Source organism: Adiantum capillus-veneris, chromosome 23, assembly GCF_014529385.1.
Source record: "Adiantum capillus-veneris isolate H3 chromosome 23, ASM1452938v2, whole genome shotgun sequence".
Classification (NCBI taxonomy): Eukaryota; Viridiplantae; Streptophyta; class Polypodiopsida; order Polypodiales; family Pteridaceae; genus Adiantum; species Adiantum capillus-veneris.
In genome coordinates, this window is record NC_140953.1 from 93569060 (window position 1) to 93590224 (window position 21165).

Sequence of the window (21165 nt, forward strand, 5' to 3'; positions counted from 1 at the left end):
ATCTTATGGAAGAGGAGGATGTGGAAGGATGAACAGAGGGCGAGGGCGTGGAGCTACCGCCAGAGTTAATGTCGCAGTGGTACAACCAATTGTGAGAGACGAAGCAGTGGATAGAGCAACTTTGCATGCTGCAATTGACAACCCCAATGGTTGCGAGCAATACGCAGTCATTCATACGCCAGGATCTCTAAGAACTTCCGATATTCTAGCACGGGGTCTTCCTGCAACACCAATGCAAGGAATTCGGATTAGCTACCTATGTTCCTTTAGTTCCTTTTAAATATTCAAGCAATACGACTTTATTTCTCAGTCTAACCTTGGCTCTAATACCAGGTGTGAGGTCCCCACCTCGTCGTCTCAAACGGCGGATCTGATGGTAAACCTGGTGGCCACTAGATCTATAGCGGAAGCAAACAAAGTGGTTCAGGGATCATCTAGCGGACGATCTCTCATCACAAAGTGAATCGAGTTCAAGCCTGCTAGCAACGAGATCTAGCTCCACCTTTGCAGGGGAAGCGTGATTAACCTATCTACTAGCGATCCTAAGACCCACCTTCCAAGAGGAGATAAATCCCGAGTGCCTTTTTCCCCATGTTTCAGAGGCACGTACACTTGAGACTTCGCCGCTCTAGAAGCAATGAGTATTACTAGTGTCGATTTAAACATTATGGGGACGGAGAGTTTGTGACAATTGGGACCACCCTTCTCATAGGCATTGGCAACCTGAGCCAAGCCCCCACTTTCCACCCCCACACTCACACTTCCTTATGTGTCCTAATTACTACCACGAGGTTGTTCAACATATAAGTTCCTTGATTAGATTCCGATTCACAATGTTCGTTAAGACAGCCCTTCAACCAGTATTGCAAAGCGGCACCAAGACAGTAATTCTAGTAAAAATTCTACTCAAACTTATTCATTAAAATTCCAATGTTCTGGAGGTACAACATCCCCCCTCCAGCGAGAGTTTACTCCTCCCGTTGTCGTCTAGCTGCCCATACAACTAGGTATGTACACCGCATAGAAAGCATGACATGGACATTCCCACCGCATAGAAAGCAAGATGTGGGTTCTCACCGCATAGAACGCAAGTCGTGGGTAAAGGCCCTAAGCTAGTAACTCTAGCTACTGCGAAATCGTCGCGAGCCCTACCCTGTGATCAGTAGGGGGATGAGGACTAGTATAAAATAAACATGCCGAGCTAAATTTTCCCTAGCAGACATTCTTTCCTATTTCAAACAGTATATTCATCAACCATTCTTTCCTACTTAGAATTTAATATACAATGGAATTCAAATGCGGAGGTTTCCGTCGGATTTCTCCAATATGTTTAAGGATATGTTCTTTCCTAACTTATCGTATGCAATGTTAAATTAAACAAACTTGAATAAAAATGTAACCTACCTCCTCCATTTCCTCGTCATTGACCCGTGAGAGGGCCGGTACTTGGTCGTCCATGGGAGCTTTTCCTTTCCCATTCACGTTGCTTGTTCCCGCCTCGCGGTCGTGGGCACCACTGAAGCGAATTCTCTTTACCGGGGCCATTTTATACTCACTACTTAATTGACAACTTGAAGAAAAGAACTAATGTCCGAGAGTACCATAACAATCAAGATGACATATTAGAATCACTGAACAAATTCTTTTATACGAGAGGGTTAGATTTCCTTCAAGACGTAGTAATTTATGGATAGTACCTTACTTGTTCTATGGGAACTGGCTCTAAAGTTAAGCACTTGGCCTAGGTAATTAGAATTTTCAGATTTTACTTAATCAATTTACTAGAGGGGTGAATTAGACGTGCTCAATCACCTTCCTAGTGTAAGTAGATGCAGAATTATCGTATGCATAGGTGAGAGAAAATTCTCTTCCTAGTGGATTAATGACGGATTAATTTTCCTTAATTAATTCCTAATCTATGAACAGATTGAATCTAATTTATCTACTCAAACATTGTGTGGTAATAGGATGAAAATGACCAATCCCACATCATTACCGGCTTGATAATTATTTACTATGATGACTAGCTGGAGATTTCTTCTTACTAATCATGCATTAATCTATGATTAGGAGAGGTTAATTGCTTGCATGATTAACAATTGGATGATGATTATGTAATAGACTAATGATATGGAGAATTAGAGAGTAGCTATTGAGTAATTTAGTTATGATTAAGCATAATAGTTACGAGATTAGGAGAATGGTAGAGAGATTTGCAGCAAAACATAAAATAGATTGATATTACCGTAATTAGGGGCTGAATTCTGGTCAAAATTTTGATCCAATGGAGTTCTGAAGACGAGAATCGGGCAGCACTTCCCTCCTTTGCTTCTTCTCCAAAAACTATGTGTGCCGGCAGCACCTCCCCAAGGTGTGTGGGTGTGTGTGTGTGTGTGTGTGTGTGTGTGTGTGTGTGTGTGTGTGTTTGTGTGTGTGTGTGTGTGTGTGTGTGTGTGTGTGTACTGAGTGGGTGTGTGAGCATGTGTGTGTGTGTGTGTGTGGGAGCACACTCTGAAATAGGCCTCTCCATGCTGAAAATCGACCTTGCTTGCTATTTGCATTTGAGAGCTACTCCACTTAAGCATGGCAAGTCCAGTTACATGCCTACCAAGTGTCGAGTTAGCTAGTGTAACTAACTCTCACACTCTCTCTCAAGCATGGAAACTCTCCCACAACTCCCAAAAGAAGAGAGGGCACCCCCTAGCTGCTAAAGCAAGCTTTGAGTGGCCTGGAACCTGTTCCCACACAGCCTCGAGCCCCGGTGCCTCCCCACACAACCTTAGGAAATTTTGGTTTTAGGCTAAAACGGGCCATACGAGTCGGAATTTAATGTCGTAAATTGCTATACTAAGCTCTAACTAAGGCGTATCTGTCCGAGTACCTGCCATACTTAGCAGCCCCCGGGGTTCGAAAATGCATTTTTTCAAATTCGGGATACGGGTGCAGTTTTTGGAGACAATCAAAACTAAACGGGTCGAGTGACCAAAAACTTACTATTTTTGAAAATTTTTCACAAAAATTATTTTATTTCACTTTTGGAAGCTTTATAACATTCTAAACATTATGGCATCGACAAAATTTGGAAAACTGCTAAAAATAGTAACTTTTTCCATTATGTTCATTCCATGGTACAAGGGTGCTCGTTTTGGTCGGGGTCAGAGACCTTACAGCAGCTGACTACCTTAGCAGAGGGTTTATACAACCCAGTTCTTCACCATGGGCTTTATCTATCCTTTTGGTGATGAAAAAAGACGGCAGTATGTGCATGTGCGTAGACTACCGGGGCTTAAATGCGGTTACGATTAAGAACAAATACCCATTGCCAACGGTAGATGAGTTATTTGATAAGCTAACTCATGCTTGCATTTTCACGAAAATCGACTTGCGGTCAGGATATCACCAAGTCCGTATTTAGCTTGCCGATATATCTAAGACTGTATTCCGAACACGGTTTGGACATTACGAGTTTTTGGTGATGCCCTTTGGGTTAACCAATGCGCCCGCGACATTCATGACACTTATGGATAGTGTCTTGACACCATATTTGGGCAAATTTGTCATTGTGTTCCTCGATGACATTCTAGTTTATAGTGCTTCTGAAGAAGAGCACTTACAACATCTCAGGTAGGTGTTTGAGTTGTTACGTGCAAACAAGTTATATGCCAAGGAATCTAAATGCGATTTTCTCAAGGAAGAAATTCATTATTTAGGGCATGTTATCTCAGCTAATGGCCTATACATGGATCAATTCAAAGTGGATACCATCCGGAAATGGCCACCTCCTAAAAATCTGGAAGAATTACAGATCTTTTTAGGCTTTGCAGGTTTTTACCGAAGGTTCGTTAAAAACTATGCTCACGTTGTTGTACCTATGACGGACCAACTAAAAGGCAAAGGTAAGGCTTTTCAGTGGGGTTCCGCTCAACAACACGTTTTGACACACTCAAAGACGCATTAGCTAAAGCTCCTATACTAGCTATTGTAGATCCTTTGAAACCATTCGTTTTGGAAACGGATGCCAGTGATCGTGCTATTGGAGCAGTCCTGTTACAAGACGGAAGGCCAATTGCATTTGAAAGTAAGAAGTTGGATGCAGCTTAGCAGAATTATTGTGCTTATGAATGCGAACTCTATGCAATAGTGTCTGCCTTAAAGACAAGGCGGAACTATCTGTATGGTGCTCAGTTTGAAATTGTGTTTGAACATGAAAGCATCAAATGGTTTACACAACAAACAGATTTAAAGGGTCGAAAAGCCAGGTGGGCCGAGATCCTTCACGAATATGAGGCCAAGTTAAGGTATCGCAAAGGCCGATACAATGTAGTGGCAGACGCTCTCAGTCGAATGCTAGAGATCAATTCGCTCTTGTTCACGGAACTTCGTAGTGAACTTTTAGAATCTCTCAAGGGCAAATATGAGCAAGATGAAACATATTCCAAAGTGTGGAGCCATGTTCAAAAGAGGGATCCTTCTCACTCCAATGCAAGTAGTGTACAGTTAACCTCCACACCTAGTTCTCCTTTATCAAGTGATGAACTACAGCGATGGAAGCATTTTACCATCGACAATGGGTACCTACTCCACAATGGGAGAGTTTGTGTACCGACGGACACAAACATTCGGCGCCAAATTCTTTATGAATGTCATGATAGTCCAAGTGCAGCACCCGGGGATTAGAAAAACTTATTCTCTCGTACGCAGACAATTTTACTGGCCAGGCCTACATGGCTTTGTTCAAGCTTATGTCTTGCATTGCCAAAAATGTCAAGTTAACAAAGCAGGGCGCCTGAAAGCAGGAGGACTCTTACATCCTTTGGAAATTCCCAATGGAAAATGGGAAACTATCTCCATGGATTTCATTGTAGGTTTACCAACCACTATACGAGGTCATGGCTCAGTATGGGTGGTCGTAGACAGGTTGACTAAACTATGTAAGTTTATTCCGACCAAATCAACGGTTAAGACATCGGAACTAGCAAGGTTATTTGTGGACAATCTATACAAATTGTATGGGTTGCCAAGTAATATTGTTAGTGACCGTGATCCCAAGTTTAACAGCCACTTCTGGAGAGCCGTATTTAAACGATTGGGTACATAACTCAACCTCAATACAGCTGATCATACAGAAACAGATGGTCAAACGGAACGGGTTAACCAGGTGCTAGAGGATATGCTAAGAGCATACGTCAGCAAAAAACAGACAGACTGGGAAGAATACTTACCTATTCTCGAGTTTGCCTACAACAGTTCTAAGCATGTCACAACATGTTTTAGTCCTTTCATGCTCATGTACGGGTATCAACCTAGGTCACCAGTTACGGTGGGGTTGGCAACCGAAAAACTCCAACAGGTTAAGGATTTTCTCCAAGACCACATGGATATGCTGAAACTTGCTCGTCAGAATGTCCAACAAGCACAGGATCGGTATAAGAAATACGGTGATGAGAAACGTCGGCAAGTTACCTTCGAAGAAGGGGAGGAAGTATTTTTACGTGTGCCAGAACATTCAGAAAGTTTGAAAACTGGACCGACACCTGAATTGTCTCCCCGATATTGTGGGCCTTTCAAAATACTCAAGCGAGTTGGTGATCGTGACTACAAACTACTACTACCATCACATTCTCGCATTCATCTGGTGTTTCATGTAAGCCGTCTACGAAAGCGGTTACATGGGGACGACAACGTCATTGATCAACAGGTTTTGGTCAATTACATTGAACCTCCTACTTTACCGCATGAACCTGAACGTGTTATGGATTATCATGAGTTGCATACACGACATCATGTACGACAACAAGCCTTAATCAAGTGGAAAGACCGACCTGAAGAAGGTGCCACTTGGGAAAACATTAGTGTTCTTAAGAAGAAGTTTCCCACTTTGGTTTTCGAGGATGAAAAATCTTCTTTAAGGGGGGAGTAATGTCAGGACAAGGGTCCTGTACCCTAAGAACTAGGATAGTCATGGACTACGGCCAAGGGTCGGGCTAGGCAGTGTGGACAGGGGATCCGTCTAGGGCAAGGGGCTAGGAGCCCGCCTATATAAAGGGAGGTTGGGAGGAGGATCTCAAGGTCTAGTTCCCTAGTTCTTACATTTGGAGCCATTTGTGGCTCACATACAGTGTATCGGCATGCGATATACGCGCACATTTTTGGCACCGTTGCCGGGGAATGCCATACACTAAGCTTGAATGGCACTCTGTGCTTCTTTTGTGGTGCAATTTCAATTGTGAGAAAGGTAGGGAAGGAAGGTGTGTGTGTTGAGAAGAAGGATTTTGTTTTTGCTACTGTGTATTTCTTTGTTAATGAAGTTTCCAAAGTTACTGTGTTTTCTCTCTGTGATAAGGTGTTAGTATTAAGGTTGTTAGTTCTGTGTAATGTAAAGTACGGTAAGTAGGAAGTAGATCTGTTAGAGCTAATGAAGTGTGTAGTGTGTAATAGTAGATGTATTAGTTGTAAGTAGATAGGTAGAGTGTGTGTCTGCAGAATCTGAAGCTTTCTTGGTTCATTTGACAAGTTGATATTGGTTCAGAGGTCAGTTTACAGGGGAAACTCTGCCGAATTTTTCCCAGGAAAGTAAACTACTGTGAAGCGTAGCTATGGCTGGATCACAGGACACTGCTCTTTACAATATCAAGAAGCTGGATGGAACCAATTTCCCATTGTGGAAGAAGCAGATTTGGCACGTGTTGGTACAAAAGAAGCAGATAAAACCTATAAAGCTCAAGGGGATAAAACCACAAGATATGGACGAAGATGAATGGAACGAAATGGATGAATTGGCACTTTCTACCATTATGCTGACTTTGGCAGAAAGCGTTTACTTCAATGTAGCAGACGAGATGTCGGCTTATCAAGCATGGTTAAAGCAGAGTGATCTTTATGAGAAGCAGAGTGCAGCTTCACAGGTATACTGGCTTAAGAAGCTTGTTGACTTGAAGATGAAAGAAGGGACACCTATGTCCAATCATCTGAATGAATTCAACACAATCTATAGTCAGTTGTCAGCTCAAGGTGTCAAGTTTGATGAACCTGTTAGAGCTATGTTCCTGTTGATCACATTGCCGGAAAGTTGGGACACTTTTCGCACAGCTTTGAGTAATTCTGCACCTCCAGATGGTTTGAACATAGCAGGTGTAGAAGGAAGTCTGCTTACTGAAGAAACCAATAGAAAGACAATGGACAAAGGCAAAGGAACAGCCTTAGTTGTCAGGGGAAGGACCAAAGAAAAGTACAAAGGTGGAAAGAGGAATCAGTCTCGTAGCAAGTCCCACAGTGCTAAAGGTAAGAGTGACATAGAATGCTACCATTGTGGCAAGAAGGGTCACATGAAAAGAGACTGCAGAGAATGGAAAGCAGAAAAAGGCAAAGAGAAAGCTGAAGACCATGGTGAGAAGAACAAGTCCTCAGTGAAGATTCAAGAAATAAATGTGACGAACACTGTTGCAGAGGATGACAGTCTAGTGTCAGGAGACATCTACTTCTTGAAGAATACAATGGACTCAGCTCTTCTTACAGCATCTGATGGAAATGCACTGAGTGACTGGATTATAGACTCAAGGGCATCACTTCATGTGTCTCCAAACAAGGAGTGGTTTACCTCTTATGTGACCACTAAAGATCATGTTCGGCTAGGCAATGGGTAGACATGTGAGATCTTAGGTGTTGGAGATGTTCAATTGAAGTTTCAGAATGGCTCTTCTTTCACGCTGAAGAATGTGAGACATGTTCCCGCAATTACAAAGAGCTTGATCAGCACAGGTTTACTTGATGATGCTGGCTACGTCACCACTTTTGGACAGAACATGTGGAAGATATCCAAGGGTTCTATGACAGTAGCACATGGAGTAAAGTCTGGAGGACTTTACATGATTTATGTATCAAATGTCTCTAAAAATGTAATCAATGTAACCGAGCAGCCGAACGTTTCTTTGTGGCATAGCCGGTTAGGACATATGTCCAAGAAGGGAATGGAAATCTTGTCTCGTTCTGGTTATTTGCCTGGCTTTTCATTTAATGATTTTGAATTCTGTGAACATTGTCTGTATGGTAAGCAAACACAGCAGCCACATAAGCATAGAAGCAATAGAAGAGATACATAGTTGGCACTTGCTCATAGTGATTTGTGTGGACCTATGCCTAACCTATCTCTAGGGGGAGCTTCTTACTTTATGACATTTATAGATGATTACTTGAGGAAAGTATGGGTTTACTTTCTCAAGCACAAGGATGAAGCGTTTAGTGTTTTCAAAACGTTTGTGACACTTGTGGAGAATCAGAGTGGCAAGAAGCTTAAATGCTTACGCACTGACAATGGTGGAGAGTATGTTTCAAAGGCCTTTCAGGACTTTTGTGAGTCAAAAGGTATAAAACGTGAACTTACTGCTCCTTACAATCCTCCTCAAAATGGTGTTGCTGAGAGGATGAATAGGACCATACAAGAGAAGGTCAGAAGTATGTTGTCTAATGCACAACTGCCAAATGGGTTTTGGGCTGAAGCGGTATCAACAGCTGTTCATCTTATAAATAGATCTCCTAGCAAGGTTTTGCAGAACGATTCAGTGGTAGAGATGGTACGGTCAGGCAAAATGCCCTCATACAAGCATCTCAGAGTCTTTGGTTGTGAGGCATATACTCATGTTCCAAAGGAATTTAGGAACAAACTTGAGCCAAAGAGTAGAAAGTGCATCTTTCTAGGCTATGGTAATTCTGGTGAGATGGGGTACAGACTTTGGGATCCCGAATTCAGAAAGGTTATCCGCAGCAATGATGTTCACTTTAATGAAGCCAAATATCATTCTAAACCAGAGAGGGTTGAGGAGATTAGAAGAGTTGTCTTCCAAGAAGATGGACCTGCACGTGCAAGAAAACATGTCAGGGCTCAAGAGGAGCAAGGACAGGATAGAGTGGAACCACAGGTTGTGTCTGAGCCTCAGCCACCTATTTTGCGTAAATCGTGACGGATCTCACGACCTCCTGATTGGTTTGTTCCATCTATGAACTATGTCATGTTGACTGATTGCAATGAGCCTTCATGTTACAAGGAAGCAGTGCAAATGAAGGACTCCGGGAATTGGCAATTGGCCATGCAGTCAGAGATGACAGCTCTACATAAAAACCAGACATGGAAGCTAGTTAAATTACCACATGGCAAAAAGGCTCTACCTTGTAAATGGGTTTACAGGTATAAGATCACCGCTCATGATAGTCAGCCAAAGTATAAAGCAAGGCTTGTTGCCAAGGGCTTTAAGCAAGAACAAAGCATTGACTTTGATGAAGTCTTCTCTCCGGTGGTCAAGATGACTACATTGAGATGCTTTCTTGCATTGGTTGCCATATTAGATTTGGTGTTGCACCAAATGGATGTCAAGACATCGTTCTTGCATGGTGATTTAGATGTGGAAATTTACATGCAGCAGCCAGAAGGGTTTGTTGAGAAAGGCAAGGAAGATTTGGTATGCCAGTTGTTAAAGAGTCTTTATGGCTTAAAACAATCACCGAGGGCATGGTACCATAAATTCCACAAGTTTATGCTTTCTCAAGGCTACAAACGTAGTGAGTTCGATCACTGTCTATATACAAAGAAGGCTAAGGATGGCAGTTGGCTGATCCTTATTTTGTATGTGGATGACATGTTGATTGCTGGCAAGCACTTGGAAGAAATTTCAGCTTGAAGTCAAAAATGGCAAAATCGTTTGACATGAAAGACATGGGTGAGGCAAGTCATATACTTGGTATGCGCATTGAGAGAGACAGATCAAAGAAGTTGATTTGGTTATCTCAAACAGAGTATATTGACAAGGTTTTGCAACGTTTCAATATGGAGAAGGGAAAGGCACTGAGTGTTCCATTGCCACCATATGTGAAACTTAGCAAACAAGATTGTCCTGTGTCTGAGGAAGAACAGGCTGAAATGGATAAGATTCCATATGTGTCTGCAGTGGGTAGTTTGATGTATGCAATGATTGCTACTCGCCCAGACATTGCATTTGCAGTGGGAGTAGTAAGTCGATACATGTCAAACCCAGGCAAGAAACATTGGGAGGCAGTGAAAGGAATATTGAGATACCTGAAAGCTACAAAGAGTATGCGTATATGCTATGGGAGTCAGGAGCTAAGTGTAAAGGGTTTTACAGACTCAGATTATGCAGGTGACTTAGACAGACGAAGGTCTACGTCAGGGTATGTCTTTACATTGGCTGGTGGAGCAGTATCATGGCGTTCTAGATTACAAGATTGTGTTACTCAGTCTACTACAGAGGCTGAATATGTTGCAGCATCAGAGGCATGCAAAGATTCAATTTGGCTTAATCGACTAGTAACAGATCTGGGAATCAAAGAAGAGATGCCTATGTTATATTGTGATAGTCAAAGTGCTATACAATTGGCTCGCAATCCAGTTTATCACTCAAAGACAAAGCATGTGGATGTGAAGTATCATTTCATCAGGGAAATGCTCGAGGATAAGCAACTTCAGCTTGTCAAAGTTCACACCACAGAAAATCCTGTTGATCTACTTACAAAAGGACTTCCCTCAGAGAGCTTTGCGCATTTTCGCAAGCAGTTAGGTGTAGGGTAGTACATCACTTCTCTATATCTCTTGTATATTAGCTTCTCTCACACTTAAAGTACCACATTGGACTTTAAGTGGGAGGTTGTTGGGGTATAAAGCCCAATGTGGTCGCCCAGGTAAGTGGGCGGGCCGCCAGGTATGTACACATATTCTTTTGTAAAAACCTAATAAGAACTCACTATGCTCTACACATTACAGTAGAGCGAGTTCACCATATCGTCGTGCTCTTCTTCTCGCACTCTCTCTCGCGTCGCACTTCCGCTCGTACTCCTTCATGTGCTCGCACGCAGGCCGCGGCGACCTTATCCAAACAAAAAAGAAAAATTTAGGTAGGACCGGGATAAGGAATATCTCCCAGACCCAAGCCCAAGCTCACGCTTAGGCTCAGGCCTCAGTCGCCCTTTAAAATTACGTATTTTAGCTTCACAAGTAGCTAAAAATTGACTTTTTTGAGGACCAACGTAGCTTCAAGTGATCGAATGTTGTGTTGTAAAGCACAACACGACCCTCTGAGTGATACGCTCATTTTGAGCTATCACATACTTTAATAAAAAACTATCATTAAAAAACTTTTAAAAACATTTTAAAAAACGAGTGAAAACAGACACCTAAAAAAGTAAGCGGTTAACCTTCGAGCTTATTCGCCGATGCTTGTAGGGTGTCAAAGGCACATGCATCTACGCTCTGGTCGAGTGCTAGAGACGGAGCAACTGGAGAGAATTTTGACTTACGCGAGTTCTCAATATCCACCTACCTTAGGTTCCGGGCCCTCGGCGGGGACCCAAGGTAGTACAAACCAAGACCCGAACATAGCGGCTAGTGAAGGAGTACGAGCGGAAGTGCGACGCGAGAGAGAGTGCGAGAAGAAGATCACGACGATATGGTGAACTCGCTCTACTGTAATGTGTAGAGCATAGTGAGTTCTTATTAGGTTTTAACAAAAGAATATGTGTACATACCTGGCGGCCCGCCCACTTACCTGGGCGACCACATTGGGCTTTATACCCCAACAACCTCCCACTTAAAGTCCAATGTGGTACTTTAAGTGTGAGAGAAGCTACTATACAAGATAATATACAAGAGAGGTAGAGAAGTGATGTCCTACCCTACACCTAACTGCTTGCGAAAATGCGCAAAGCTCTCTGAGGGAAGTCCTTTTGTAAGTAGATCAGCAGGATTTTCTGTGGTGTGAACTTTGACAAGCTGAAGTTGCTTATCCTCGAGAATTTCCCTGATGAAATGATACTTCATATCCACATGCTTTGTCTTTGAGTGATAAACTGGATTGCGAGCCAATTGTATAGCACTTTGACTATCACAATATAACACAAGCATCTGTTCTTTGATTCCCAAATCTGTTACTAGTCGATTAAGCCAAATTGAATCTTTGCATGCCTCTGATGCTGCAACATATTCAGCCTCTGTAGTAGACTGAGTAACACAATCTTGTAATCTAGAACGCCATGATACTGCTCCACCAGCCAATGTAAAGACATACCCTGACGTAGACCTTCGTCTGTCTAAGTCACCTGCATAATCTGAGTCTGTAAAACCCTTTACACTTAGCTCCTGACTCCCATAGCATATACGCATACTCTTTGTAGCTTTCAGGTATCTCAATATTCCTTTCACTGCCTCCCAATGTTTCTTGCCTGGGTTTGACATGTATCGACTTACTACTCCCACTGCAAATGCAATGTCTGGGCGAGTAGCAATCATTGCATACATCAAACTACCCACTGCAGACACATATGGAATCTTATCCATTTCAGCCTGTTCTTCCTCAGACACAGGACAATCTTGTTTGCTAAGTTTCACATATGGTGGCAATGGAACACTCAGTGCCTTTCCCTTCTCCATATTGAAACGTTGCAAAACCTTGTCAATATACTCTGTTTGAGATAACCAAATCAACTTCTTTGATCTGTCTCTCTCAATGCGCATACCAAGTATATGACTTGCCTCACCCATGTCTTTCATGTCAAACGATTTTGCCATTTTTGACTTCAAGCTGAAATTTCTTCCAAGTGCTTGCCAGCAATCAACATGTCATCCACATACAAAATAAGGATCAGCCAACTGCCATCCTTAGCCTTCTTTGTATATAGACAGTGATCGAACTCACTACGTTTGTAGCCTTGAGAAAGCATAAACTTGTGGAATTTATGGTACCATGCCCTCGGTGATTGTTTTAAGCCATAAAGACTCTTTAACAACTGGCATACCAAATCTTCCTTGCCTTTCTCAACAAACCCTTCTGGCTGCTGCATGTAAATTTCCACATCTAAATCACCATGCAAGAACGATGTCTTGACATCCATTTGGTGCAACACCAAATCTAATATGGCAACCAATGCAAGAAAGCATCTCAATGTAGTCATCTTGACCACCGGAGAGAAGACTTCATCAAAGTCAATGCTTTGTTCTTGCTTAAAGCCCTTGGCAACAAGCCTTGCTTTATACTTTGGCTGACTATCATGAGCGGTGATCTTATACCTGTAAACCCATTTACAAGGTAGAGCCTTTTTGCCATGTGGTAATTTAACTAGCTTCCATGTCTGGTTTTTATGTAGAGCTGTCATCTCTGACTGCATGGCCAATTGCCAATTCCCGGAGTCCTTCATTTGCACTGCTTCCTTGTAACATGAAGGCTCATTGCAATCAGTCAACATGACATAGTTCATAGATGGAACAAACCAATCAGGAGGTCGTGAGATCCGTCACGATTTATGCAAAATAGGTGGCTGAGGCTCAGACACAACCTGTGGTTCCACTCTATCCTGTCCTTGCTCCTCTTGAGCCCTGACATGTTTTCTTGCACGTGCAGGTCCATCTTCTTGGAAGACAACTCTTCTAATCTCCTCAACCCTCTCTGGTTTAGAATGATATTTGGCTTCATTAAAGTGAACATCATTGCTGCGGATAACCTTTCTGAATTCGGGATCCCAAAGTCTGTACCCCATCTCACCAGAATTACCATAGCCTAGAAAGATGCACTTTCTACTCTTTGGCTCAAGTTTGTTCCTAAATTCCTTTGGAACATGAGTATATGCCTCACAACCAAAGACTCTGAGATGCTTGTATGAGGGCATTTTGCCTGACCATACCATCTCTACCACTGAATCGTTCTGCAAAACCTTGCTAGGAGATCTATTTATAAGATGAACAGCTGTTGATACCGCTTCAGCCCAAAACCCATTTGGCAGTTGTGCATTAGACAACATACTTCTGACCTTCTCTTGTATGGTCCTATTCATCCTCTCAGCAACACCATTTTGAGGAGGATTGTAAGGAGCAGTAAGTTCACGTTTTATACCTTTTGACTCACAAAAGTCCTGAAAGGCCTTTGAAACATACTCTCCACCATTGTCAGTGCGTAAGCATTTAAGCTTCTTGCCACTCTGATTCTCCACAAGTGTCACAAACGTTTTGAAAACACTAAACGCTTCATCCTTGTGCTTGAGAAAGTAAACCCATACTTTCCTCAAGTAATCATCTATAAATGTCATAAAGTAAGAAGCTCCCCCTAGAGATAGGTTAGGCATAGGTCCACACAAATCACTATGAGCAAGTGCCAACTATGTATCTCTTCTATTGCTTCTATGCTTATGTGGCTGCTGTGTTTGCTTACCATACAGACAATGTTCACAGAATTCAAAATCATTAAATGAAAAGCCAGGCAAATAACCAGAACGAGACAAGATTTCCATTCCCTTCTTGGACATATGTCCTAACCGGCTATGCCACAAAGAAACGTTCGGCTGCTCGGTTACATTGATTACATTTTTAGAGACATTTGATACATAAATCATGTAAAGTCCTCCAGACTTTACTCCATGTGCTACTGTCATAGAACCCTTGGATATCTTCCACATGTTCTGTCCAAAAGTGGTGACGTAGCCAGCATCATCAAGTAAACCTGTGCTGATCAAGCTCTTTGTAATTGCGGGAACATGTCTCACATTCTTCAGCATGAAAGAAGAGCCATTCTGAAACTTCAATTGAACATCTGCAACACCTAAGATCTCACATGTCTGCCCATTGCCTAGCCGAACATGATCTTTAGTGGTCACATAAGAGGTAAACCACTCCTTGTTTGGAGACACATGAAGTGATGCCCCTGAGTCTATAATCCAGTCACTCAGTGCATTTCCATCATATGCTGTAAGAAGAGCTGAGTCCATTGTATTCTTCAAGAACTAGATGTCTCCTGACACTAGACTGTCATCCTCTGCAACAGTGTTTGTCACATTTATTTATTAAATCTTCACTGAGGACTTGTTCTTCTCACCATGGTCTTCAGCTTTCTCTTTGCATTTTTCTGCTTTCCATTCTCTGCAGTCTCTTTTCATGTGACCCTTCTTGCCACAATGGTAGCATTCTACGTCACTCTTGCCTTTAGCACTGCGGGACTTGCTATGAGACTGATTCCTCTTTCCACCTTTGTCCTTTTCTTTGGTCCTTCCCCTGACAACTAAAGCTGTTCCTTTGCCTTTGTCCATTGTCTTTCTGTTGGTTTCTTCAATAAGCAAACTGCCTTCTACACCTGCTATAGTCAAACCATCGGGAGGTGCAGAATTACTCAGAGATGTGCGAAAAGTGTCCCAACTTTCCGACAATGTGATCAACAGGAACATAGCTCTAACAGGTTCATCAAACTTGACACTGTAGATTGTGTTGAATTCATTCAGATGATTGGACATAGGTGTCCCTTCTTTCATCTTCAAGTCAACAAGCTTCTTAAGCCAGTATACCTGTGAAGCTGCACTCTGCTTCTCATAAAGATCACTCAGCTTTGTCCATGCTTCATAAGCCGACATCTCGTCTGCTACATTGAAGTAAACGCTTTCTGCCAAAGTCAGCATAATGGTAGAAAGTGCCAATTCATCCATTTCGCTCCATTCATCTTCGTCCATATCTTGTGTTTTATCCCCTTGAGCTTTATAGGTTTTATCTGCTTCTTTTGTACCAACACGTGCCAAATCTGCTTCTTCCACAATGGGAAATTGGTTCCATCTAGCTTCTTGATATTGTAAAGAGCAGTGTCCTGTGATCCAGCCATAACTACGCTTCACAGTAGTTTACTTTCCGGGAAAAAATTCGGCAAAGTTTCCCCTGTAAACTGACCTCTGAACCAATATCAACCTGTCAAATGAACCAAGAAAGCTTCAGATTCTGCAGAAATTTCGGCAGAGTCTCCTTTGTAAAATGGCTCTGGTGTACTCAAAATACAGACCAAAAACAACTCAAAAAATCACTATCTCTCTAACACTGTAAGCTGTGGGTAAACCTATCCTGCACCTGTATTGTCTTTCACTATCCTGTCACTGTCCTGTAAGCATAGACTGCGACAATGCCTCAATGGTAGTAAAGCAAAGATGCAATCCTAATTGTCTAACTCACAGGATAGTGAGAGACAGTACAGGTGCAGGATAGGTTTATCCTAATTGTCTAATTGTCTAATTGTATCACCAAAAGGATCTCAACATTCGAGAATCCCCCAACTCAATAAAACCTCACTCGACCCTCAACAAAGACTGCAGTAAATCTGACAGTACATAGACTTCCCACAAAGTCATACATCCACAAATTTCCCACTGTATGCTGTAACCGCTGCGGCGGTTGTTTGCTGCGTGACTCACAGCCAGCAAACCCTCAACAAACATACATCATCTCTGACAATACATCCCATGTGGAAGTACCTGCAATGTCAGGATGAAATCTAGAATATCAAGCAGCAAACACAAGGTACCTGATGAACTAGTGGATGTCGCCTACAGTCTGTGAGTAGGTGCGCCCGTGTCGTATGTGACACGTCTCCAAGAACTGTGAGCCGTCCTTCATTGTGTAGACAGCCACAAATCAGCACTCTGGAAGTGTAGATATCCTCAGCACTTGAAGTCGTAGACCGAAACCCCAAATTTGCAGAGTCGAATCTGCACCCGCTGAGACAAAGTAGAAAATGGCCTGCGTAGAACTTTGTCGAGGCCGAACGGTGGTCGAGATGACCTCATAATGAAATTCTGAGAACACCGAGCCCTTCGGGCTCGCCCACAAGAATTGGGGCCTTGTCTTCGCCTGTCGAATCTCACTCCAATCTGAGCAAGTGACTCTGGCTACCTGCAAATGCTGCCCCAAGCCTCGATCTGAGCTCTGATACCAGTTGAAGGAGTACGAGCGGAAGTGCGACGCGAGAGAGAGTGCGAGAAGAATAGCACGACGATATGGTGAACTCGCTCTACTGTAATGTGTAGAGCATAGTGAGTTCTTATTAGGTTTTAACAAAAGAATATGTGTACATGCCTGGCGGCCCGCCCACTTACCTGGGTGACCACATTGGGCTTTATACCCCAACAGCTAGTGACTCTTTCTCTGACTACGACGTCGTGGAGGGTTTCCTAATGCCTAATCCTGATAGCTCAAGCCAAGACATGCATGCCATGGGCCCGCAGTCCGGGCCGAGCGTGCTTAGCCGCTTGAAGTAAACATTTAGTAGAGCCACTCGCTCCGAACATGGAGCTAATGATGTAAATGAGGGGGGTGGGGAAGTAAATTCTCCATTCATGACCAACGTGACCCTATGCCCTTAGAGAATGTGCACCTGAATACTTCATTCACTGCACCTCCTGCCTCTTCAGAGCTATTCCCCTCCGAGGTCATATTACCCGATGGTAGAAGCCTTGCCGAAGTGCAAGAGGTTGAGCGATATATCATTGCGGCTAGGGAAAAGGAAGTCGAGAGCTTATGCAAGGTGGAGCAACGAAGAGAGTTAAAAGCGAAAGCCCCTATGTCAATATCCTTGCTAAGAGAGCAATCGAGTGCTCCTGACTTAGCAACCGCTAAGGACCAACCCCTAGAAAGCAACATTGCATCTAGCTCAAAGGACACCCCTAGCACCTCAAGCCTAGATGGAGCGTTCTTAAATGAGAACTGGGAGTACGAACTACAAAAGGAAACTCTAACCGACCTATACACAGGTCACACCTATCACGTGGGTTGGTTAGATGTCCTACAATCCACAATGGGTGCTACTAGTGTGGAGGATCAACAACAAAGAGTTTGTGAGGTCGTCCATAGGGTCATTGAGTTAGAGAGATAGAACAAGGGGATCAACATGCCTTCAACGGGTCTCATGAGATTCTTGGATATAGGAAAGGCTAAACAACCGACCTTATCGCAAATGGAGACTCCCTCGGTAAGTCCGATGGATCCCCATATGTTGTTTTGCCAGGGGTCTCAGCGCAATCTGAGCCCACAAGTGATAGCTTTACCTTTCCAAGTCTAGCTCATCTTTCCCTTGATGACACCATGGCTACCATGCCTACCCCAATGATGGGCATGCCAAGAAACACGCCATGGACCTCATTTGTTAGTAAAGCACCACTACATGGTAGCTCAATGCATGCAACAGTATCTACAAGTGTGTACCAATCGTATGCACCTATGGGTCATCGCACTCATGTAGTCCCTACCCCTCCCATCGTTTCAACTACCTATGCTCCACAACCACAACACCCAAGCTTTTATTTCCATGGGACCATACCGGCTAGCATTAGCTTGTCACGTCCGACGTCTGCTATGCCTAGGGCCACACATATGAACTTTGGGCCACCACATGGCACAACATCGTACCCAACGTGGAACCCAAGGGCTTCCTATGCGCCAAGCCCAATGCCAATACCTACTCCACATGTAGTCTCTGGAGCACCTTCACCCACAGTGCCTGCTCACTTAGGTGACTTGGCAACATTTGCTCAAGCTATTGGTCGATCTATTGCTGAGAATATGCGGAACACGCCTGATAGAGAGCGTAGAAGTAAGGCAGTACAAATAGCCAAGCTCACACAAAAATTTAGTGGAGACGGGGATGTGAGAAAGCATATCGAAGTGTTTGAACAAATATGCAATTCTCTAGGAGAACACAATGACCTACACAAGAGTAATGCTTTAAGCCCAACCTTAAGTAGGAAGGCAGGGGATTGGTATAGAACCCTAAGGGTGGAAGAAAAAACGATTTACCCTACTCTTAGGAGAGTGTTCTTGAAAGAGTACATACAAGAGGGAGTGCTTTGGGGTGTAGCCTCTCAACTCCAAAAATCCCAACGAGAGGAAGGAGAGTCGGTGAGAGACTTTATTAGTCGCTTAAAGCATTTGAATTCTCGTTGTAATCCAAATGAGTGCTTCAATAATAATCAGTTGCTTGATAGATTCATTAGGGGATTACGACATGAGGATATCTACAATGGCCTAATCATTAGAGGTATCACCACTTGGGAAGTAGTCACCACCAATGTGATCCAATTGGAGGATAATTTAATGATTCAAGGAGAAAGAGTGTCTGTTGAGCCTAACTATTAGCTAGCAAGCATCAGGGCATCAACCAATGACCCTAAGGCCTATTGCTAAGGAGCCAAAGATATCTGAGATGACTTTAGCAGATCTCACCAAGGCTATTCAAGAGAATCTTAGAGACAATCGTGCTCCGCAAAACAATCATATGTATCTAAGAAGGGAGCAACAATGGTGCTCAATATGCTATGGACCGCATAGTACCAGTGAATGCCCTACTTTTAAAGTAAAATTCAATGGGAATTGCAATGCCTGTGGAAGGTATGGTCATCAAGCTAAGTGCATAGTATTTAAGTGCGCGATGTCCAATAGACCAACCTTAGCATGGACAGACACACCTCGAGCGCCTGCATTGATGTCGGCCCCACCTCTTGAACAAACGTCACAACACATGGTCCCTAGGGCCCAAAATGTTGTTCAAACAACACCATTACCACCTCCAGTGCTAAGACCACAACCACCACATCCAAGAATCACTTCTGTGAATCAAGTGGGTTGTGAGTCATCTATCGCTTGTTTTGAAGGCTGTGAGGAAGATATAGATCCTAATATTGCCTATGGGATGGATGTGCTTGAAGAAAGTCCACAATACTACATGGAGGACTATTGGGGACAAGTCAAACCTGTATATCAAGTAGCTGCTCTTGCGGCAAGAGGCCAAAATATCAATTACACTGCTAATAGACCACCTCTTCAATGCTATGGGTGTGGAGGTCCACATCGTGTAGCCGAGTGTCCTATTAGGCTACAAAAGAAAGCAACACTAATGCAAACCAATCAAGCGATCATGTCTACAATGTCGATACTCATGTGTAATCGATGTGGCATAGATCATTTGATTGCCCAATGTCCAAATAATCCAAATGCACCGAAGATCATGCCATTAAACTTGATTGAAGTTACCGAGGAGCCATCACAAAGTACACCTATGGTACCAGTAAACGTACTCACACGATCGATGCTCCAAAAACAAAATTATATTCTTGAGGAAAGAGACAAGGCATCAATTTCCCAATCTCAAAAAAAGAAGAAAACACGAAGGAAGAGATCGCAAAAAGCAGCGAAGTCAGACCCCAGTTCAAAGACCAACATAGGGACTAGTGATGACCCCGTATATATGAACAACGCTGAAGAGGATTCTGATTCAGGTGAAACCATGGAGACCAAAACGACCACTAAGATAGAAACCAACAAGGAAGGTCTTCATGAGCCACAATGGCCAGGATCCAAGAAGAAGATAAGAACTTATCCAAACCCTACAGAGGAGATTGAGCGAGTCAAGCAATTACGGAGTTTGGTAGAAGATACCCAAAGGGATCTAGAACCAGCACCTAGGCAGATCCAAATTACAGACACCATGTTCCCTACACAACAACAACCTCACCAAGTCCATAGACCCTTACCCATACCTAGTGTCATCCAAGAAGAAAACGACTTAAAGTCATGGGAAAGTGGGCGTACTCACTTCTTGATGGAAAGAATGTTTACAGAGGGACTACCTGATCCTATCGAAGAAATTGAGATCCCATCTTCCCCACGTCAAGGGACTGAAGTCCAAAAGGTGCCATTAAACATTGCCAAATTGATAGATTTCATGTCTTCAGAAGTTAGAACCACCATCATGTCCAAACTATATAAAGACCCTAAGCTAGTCTCAGCTCTTCGAGCCTTCCTCAATGGAGAACTAAAGTTTGGGCTACCACAATTTGCATAGATGGATGGAGCTGGGGAGATGTCAATAGAGGAGGAACACTTAGATCCACAACCCAACCTAGATGAGAACCTTGTTATAGAAATACATGTTAACAAGTTGGGACAATACTTTGAGGGTGATGAATCCAATGCGACCATACCAATCACTACTAAGGGATTAACTGTGAAGGGAATCCTTGATGGTGGCACTGGGGTTAGCATTGTGACTAAAAATTGCTGGGAAACTATGGGAAGACCTCATCTTGTGACCACAACCATAGTAGTGAAGATGGCCAATGGGTCTATTGTTAAACCTATTGGGATGCTAGAAGATCTCAAGATCAAGGTCTTTGGACATAAAATAAGGATTACCTTCATTGTTATGGATTTATCCAAACACACTATGGCATCGGAGATGATCTTAGGACGTCCTTTCATGAGGAAAGCAAAAATGGTGCATGACTGGTCTAAAAACCATGTCTACTTGCAGTTCCAAGATTCTGTCATTCGAGTGGATCTTGTGACTGATCGAGCACATCCTCTAGGAAACAGGT